Here is a 7356-nt window from a genome sequence, read left to right as displayed (position 1 = left end):
TTGTGTTCTTGGAGATCCATGGACAGTGGAGAATCCGCAACACCTTTCCGTTTGTGATTTATCCTACGAGAGAGAGAGAGAGAGAGAGAGAGAGAGAGAGAGAGAGAGAGAGAGGGAGGGAGTGCATGGTGGAGAGGGGAAGACTCAGCCTGCACCCTACCGGGTTCACGCTGACTTGAATCCCAGTAGTACCACCACACTAACATAACCTGTATTTCCCGAACCTCGATGCTTGTACTGTATTTCCTCTTTGTAGTTTTAATAATGTTCACGATTCTCTTTGTAATGTGCACGATTCATTGTACTCATTGTAATGTGCACGAGTCTCTTTGTCCTCTCTGTAATGTACACGGGTCTTTGTACTCTTTGTAGTGGTGTACACTGCCTCTTCCCTTGTCGTAGTCGTCAATATTTGCATCGTTATCACAGTGTCAAGGTTCAGGGCAGCAAAAAAGCGCCATTGTTTACTTCTGGTTTACACTAACATTGTGAAACACGGGACGAATAGTTGCAGATGAGGTACTGTACATCCTGGCGCAGTGTGTACGTTTTTTCTTGGTACTGTAGTCACGGGGATATATATATATATACGGTACACACGAGTATATATGTGTGTGTGTGTGTGTGTGTGTGTGTGTGTGTGTGTGTGTGTGTGTGTGTGTGTGTGTGTGTGTGTGTTTTACATTTTACATAAGTATTATTACATAGTCTTATAGCCTCACTTTGACTCATGTGGCTATTTGAAAAGACTGAACTTAAAAAATAATCTTGTTACTTGGTTACAGTACTATCTATCTATCTATCTATAGATAGTATTGTAACCAAGTAACAAGATTATTTTTTAAATAGGAGATACATTTGATTAACTTAATTGGTTACAATACAGTAAGTTAATCAAATGTATCTCCTATTTTTACTATTAGAGTTATATAATAAAAATGAATTGCGAAGTATTTGGTTATGCTTCACTATTTTATGTGGGTAACAGCAGCGGGGTAGGGGGTGTTTTTCTCCATCTGTTTGCAGCCAGCTTTACTTGGTGTGTAGACATCCTCGTTACACCAGGTGTGGCTGCCGTGAAACTATTCCACAGACGTGCAGTCCTGGCTGTGTAGGTTCGCTGATGCTGTGACGTGTGTGAGCGAGGTACTGCCACACGTTCATCAGTGGTTTGCGTCGTTCTTGTGGCCCTTGGAGTGGTGCAAGAAGGAAGACACAGTGGAGCCAGGTGGGGAGTGTGCTGCACCTGAGCCCTGTGACAGACCACAAGTGCTGACACATCCCGACGGTGTTCCAGGGATGTTATGCTGGAGAGACTTGGCTGGTCATTGTCTGTCCACCAGTCGCACAAGACTACGCTGTACTGCATCCAGTCTCTTCATGTGTGTGGCACCACTAGACATCCACGACAAGACTCCATATTCCATGTAGGGTCTGATTTGAGCCTTGTATAGTGTGTTGATACCCCTTTCATCAAGGCTGCCTGCCACCCTGCGTAGGGCAGACACCCGCTGGGAGGCCTGTCGGGAAACAGCATCCACGTGATGGTCGTATCGTAGCTCATGGTCTACCGTTACCCCCAGAATTTTTATTTGATTCTGGATTGGCAGACTCGTGCCTCCAAACTGCAATGCTTCAGACAAGGCCTCAGAGGCAGCTGGAGACCGGGATATCACCATCGCTTGAGTCTTCTCTGATGCAAAGTTGACCTGCCACATCTTTCCCCACTCCTCCACCAGCTTCAATTGCCTGTTGATGACAGTGATAGCAGGTTGGCTGTCACCACGGAGTATGATAGTGTGCAGTCATCTGCATATGCCTTCACTGCAGGTAACTGTCAAAGATCGTCAATATACAAGTTCCACAGGATAGGCCCCAAAACTGAGCCTTGTGGAACCGAGGCTCGTACAGGTGCTGGTCTGGAAGTTCGCCCATTGATGACCACTCGTAGAGTCCTCCCCTGAAGGAAATCTTCCAGCAACATCAGCAGGTTGCCTTGGATGCCCTTGGCCTTGAGTTTTTTTTATAAGGCCTGAGTGCCATACTCTGTCGAAGGCCCCAGCAATGTCTAGGGCTACCACAATGGTGTCCAGGCCCTCATCAAGGGAGTTCTGCCAATCTTGTGTGAGGAGGAGGAGGAGAAGACCTGAGGTTGAACGTCCAGGTCTGAAGCCAAATTGTTTCTCTGAGTGGAGATTATTGTTTTCCAAGTGTGCACAGATGGTTGCAGCCACTACCCTCTCGAACACCTTGCCTATGACAGAGGGAAGAGAAATGGGCCTGTAGTTTTTGGGTTCCGTCCTTGCATTCTTTTTGTGGACAGGGATGACGTTTGCCTCCTGCCAAATTGCGGACCATTTGTTCTCTCTAAGGCACGCACCAAAGACTATAGTGAGAGGACCTGCCAGCTCCTTAGCACATTGTTTGAGCACGCGTGGGCTGATATTGTCTGGGCCAATGGCTTTTGTCACATCAACTGCTTCCAGAAGTCTTTCGACCTGCTTAGTTGTTACTGAGACATTTGTGATCGTTTCCTGTGTCTCTTGTGCCAGAGTAGGTGAAGGTCTGTTTTGATCATCTACCATCATTTTATCTGAAAACATCTTTGCCAGGAGTGATGCTTTGTCTTCGCTGCTAGTGGCTGTTGAGCCGTCTGGCCTGCTGAGGGGAGGCACACTCTCATGGTGGAAGGTACCTTGTCTTTCCTTGACAAGAGTCCACCAAGTCTTGCTTCCAACTCCTGGTCCAGTCAGCTTCCTCCTTAAGTTTTCAGCCCAATGTTTTCTTGCCCATTTGCTGGTGGCATTCATTCTCTTACAGGCTTCTTGATGCAGGAATTTATTTCGCTGAGATGGCCGTTGCTTGAATTTTCGCCATGCAGAATGCTTCTTCTCAGCAGCCTCACGACACCGATAACCAAACCAGGCTGGGTTTGTTGGCTTGTTCAGGTAGCTTCTGTGAGGCACAAACTGTGACTGTGGCCCAAACAGCTTAGATATTTATTTACTTTGAGAGAGAGACAGACAGAGAGAGATTAATTCCTGCATGTTATCATCATGATCTGCACCACACCACCACCAGCTATCATCACCATCATCACAACCACCACCACCACCACCATCATCATTCCTTAGCAGAGCGAATCTTGTCTTAACAAAATCCAACCTTTATCTCCTAATTGAGTAATGAAGTGGTATTTAACGCTCTGAGTAATTACCCTCATCCTAATTAAGCCAGCCACTTAATGATGACCTCTGGCTAATGACCACTTGTGAGAGAGAGAGAGAGAGAGAGAGAGGCGTTTAGAGAGATAAAGTAGGAGACATTGTTATTATCTTTATATTTATGTATTTTCTTCTTTGTTGGTAATTGTTATTGGCTTGTCTTCTTCTGTTTATGTCTGTCTCGTTATCCATCTGTCTGTCTGTCTATCTGTATCTACCTATTAGTCCTTCTATCTTCTTATTTATCTATGTCTATCCGGATCAATCTATCAGTCCATCCGTCTGTCTATATCCATCCATCAATCCAGCTTTAGTTATCTATCCATCCATATCTATCCATCCATTCATCCACATCTATTTATCTATTTTCTGTCTGTCTATCTATCTGTCTATCTATCTCTCTGTCTGTCTGTTTATCTATCTATCTATCTGTCTATCTATCTATCTATCTGTCTCTACTTAGCTATCCATCCTTCTCTTTCTGTCCATCCATCCATCTATCCACTCATCCATCCTCATCTATTTATCCATCTATCACTCTGTCTATCTACCTGCCTACTCACCTATCTATCAATCTATCTGTCTGTCTATCTGCCTACCTGTCTATCTATCTATCTACTTAACTATGTCCTCTTAACCCTTTGAATCCTGTTATCTTCCTTTTTACTTTATTCTTCGATGTTATTCATCTTAATAAAGAATCCCAGTAATGAAGAGGTTAAAGAAGGCTGTAATGATGAGAATAAATCGCTCAGGAAAAGGCGTTACGACGTCCCCAAAGCCACTTACTGTGACACTTAAAATACGTAAGGGTCAAGTGGTCTTCCATTCATCCTAGGCTTTCATATCAACCACTTAAACCTTGTAGGAATCAGGTTTACTCCCGCTCATCCTAGACTTAAAAATCGACCACAGCTAAAAACATGGACAAATTGGTCTCCCGTTCATCCTAGACATAAAAATGGACCCCCTGATCTTAGCATGTGTAGGGATCCAGTGCACTCCCGTTCATCCTGGGCTTGAATAACGTATGAATCGTGGTTGACCTTCCTACAACGGGCTGGACCTGCTCCCACCTTGCATTCTTTACAAGTTACCTGCGCGTGTCCAGTCCAATGGGATCATATTAACCTCTATTAATTTATCCTTTGCAGAGGTTGTGGGGTTAACTTGAGAGGCAGAGGGAGATTATAATGACTTGAAAGACAGTGGGAGATTATATTGAAAGGCAGTAGAATATATTAACTTGAAAGGCAGTGGAGAATTACATTAACTTGAAAGGCAGTGGGGAATTATATTAACTTGAAAGGCAGTGGGGAATTATATTAACTTGAAAGGCAGTGGGGAATTATATTAACTAACCTCTATCATTTTATTCCTTTCAAATGGGGTTAATTTTAAAGGCAGTGGGAATTTTAGACTGGTTCTCTTTCGTCTCCTTTACGCTTAAACTCGAAACGGGTCACCACAAACAAATCGTCTCCAGGTCGCCTTGTCCTTCGCCATCCCACTGCCCTTTCTCCAACTTACACCCCCCTCACTCATATCCCTCTCCATCCCATCCCTCCTTTCATCCTCGGTCTCCCCCTACCCACCCCATCTCTCCTCTCATCCTCGGTCTCTCTCACCATCCCATCCCTCTTTCTCCATATGTAATTTAGGTCATGGGACTGAAGGGGTGTAAATATTGATGAGTAAATACCTGAGTTATACCTGTCCACGTGTTTACCTGGGAGAAAGTTTATGACATAGGAACTTTTGTTATAGGGAGAAAAAAAAAAAAAAAAAAAATTCTCTCTCTCTCTCTCTCTCTCTCTCTCTCTCTACCTACCTACCTTCCTACCTACCTACCTTCTTGTCTGTTTGTCTCTCTACCTATCTGTCTATCTGTCGGTCTGTTTACCTACCTACCTACCTACCTGCCTACCTACCAACCTACCTACCTACCTACCTACCTACCTACGTACTGTACATACCTACCTACCTACCTATCTATCTGTCTGTCTCTTTGTCTATCATTGTCTACCCACCTACCAATCTATCTATCTATCTCTATCTATCTGTATAAATATCTGTCTGTCTATCTATCTATCATCTAATCCATTCTTTACCTGAGGCGTAGGGGTCCGGGGCTAGGCTACTCTGTCCCGATATATAAGGCGAGGGTAACCAGCCTTCCTCGCCCCTGAGCGGCATTATGTGAGCAGTAAACCCCAACCAACACTCTGATTTAAACCATTACAAGTCGCATCCTCCTGGAGCGCCTTGACCCACTAGCCCACCAGGTGTCATTTAATCATATGGTTACCCCCCAGCGTAGTGAATAATTTCCTGAGTTGCAAGAAATAATTTGGATATTTCTTAATTTAGAGACTCCTGAAGGCATGGCCACATCGGGTGAGTGGATGGTTGAAGGGATAACCACGTAACGAAGTAAAAATCAATTGACATTTTGGTTAATTTGGTCTCCTGAAGGCAGTGCTACATCGGGTGAGTGGATGGTTGAGGGGATAACCACATAAAGTAGAAATCATTTGGCCTTTTAATTAATTTAGTCTCCTGAAGGCAGTGCTACATCGGGTGAGTGGATGGTTGGCTGTAATTACCTGAGTTGCACCTGTCTGTACTAATTGTCACGTACGTACCTTAGGGAAAGTTTTATGGGCAAGAGACGTTTGCAGGAGAGAGAGAGAGAGAGAGAGAGAGAGAGAGAGAGAGAGAGAGAGAGAGAGAGAGAGAGAGAGAGAGAGAGAGAGAGAGAGAGAGAGAGAAGAAAGTAAAACAACAAACAGAGAAGAAAGAAGACAAAAGTAAGAGAAAAAAAAACAGAAACGGAGAAGACAAAGCGACAGAAGAGCAACAAAAAAGATGCAAAGGAATAAAGACAGAAAAACAAGAGAAAATATAAGAAAAAAGACATAACGGCAGAAAAACAGAAAAAAAGATAAAACGACAGAAAAACAAAAAAGATAAAATGACAAAAACAGAAAAAGACAAAAGACAGAAAAACAGAAAAAAGACAAAAGACAGAAAAACAGAAAAAAGACAAAACGACAAAAACAGAAAAAAGACAAAAACAGAAAAAAGACAAAACGACAAAAACAGAAAAAAGACAAAAACAGAAAAAAGACAAAAGACAGAAAAACAGAAAAAAGACAGAAAAACAGAAAAAGACAGAAAAACAGAAAAAATGAAACGACAGAAAAACAGAAAAAAGACAAAAGACAGAAAAACAGAAAAAATAAAACGACAGAAAAACAGAAAAAAAGACAAAAGACAGAAAACCAAGAAGAAAAAGACAACACAACAGAAGAGAAAAGACAAACATCCTTTCTTATACTCTCTCTCTCTCTCTCTCTCTCTCTCAGTGGTTGTTGGGATCTTCTTAACACCTTTCTCTTGGCGATTTATATTACCTGTTAAACCCTCCACTCTCTCTCTCTCTCTCTCTCTCTCTCTCTCTCTCTCCCAGGCGTGGTAGGGTTGTAATGTTTTTTGATGCACCGTAACTGCATTGCCAATATCCTTTTTTACCACCCTGTTAATTAAGTTTTTTTCCCTAGGGGTCTGGAATACCGTTTTATCCCGTTTTTTTGTCACCCTGTATCTTGGTACTTCATTGACTCTTTTTGTGTCTGTCTGTAGCTGTCTGTGTGTCTGTGTGTTTGATTTTTGTGTCTGTCTGTCTCATATCTCTCTCAGTGTATCTATTTGGATCTGTCTACTTGTCTGTCTGTCTATCTGTCTAACTGTGTCTATCGATCAGTCATCCTATGTTTATCTATCTGTCTATCTATCTATCTGTGTCTGTCTATTTGTCCATCTGTCTGTCTGTCTGTCTATCTGTCTATTTCTAATGTGACTGAAGTTTATTTTTGTTGTTTTTATGTGTTTATCAGTTTGTCTAAATTCATAATATTCTCTCTCTCTCTCTCTCTCTCTCTCTCTCTCTCTCTCTCTCTCTCTCAGGAAGTGTCCGATGATTCCATTACAGTGGACGTAAGAGAGAGAGAGAGAGAGAGAGAGAGAGAGAGAGAGAAACAGGAAGTGATTATGAGAAAGAGGAAGGAAGAAGGAGGAGGAAGAAGAGGCTGACCAGGAAGTGGAGAGGAGAAAGGAAGGGAGAGACGGA

General features: G+C 42.8%; 1 pseudogene; it reads right to left on the bottom strand.

Moving 5' to 3' along the window:
* Positions 1 to 973: 973 nt before the first annotated feature.
* Positions 974 to 1718, bottom strand: LOC145391728 (uncharacterized; annotated as a pseudogene).
* Between the last annotated feature and the right edge of the window lie 5638 nt (positions 1719 to 7356).

Source organism: Coenobita brevimanus, chromosome 19 (genome assembly GCF_032717465.1).
Source record: "Coenobita brevimanus isolate Jiangsu-jjx chromosome 19, ASM3271746v2, whole genome shotgun sequence".
Lineage (NCBI taxonomy): Eukaryota > Metazoa > Arthropoda > Malacostraca > Decapoda > Coenobitidae > Coenobita > Coenobita brevimanus.
This window is presented reverse-complemented; position numbering and strand designations above follow the sequence as displayed.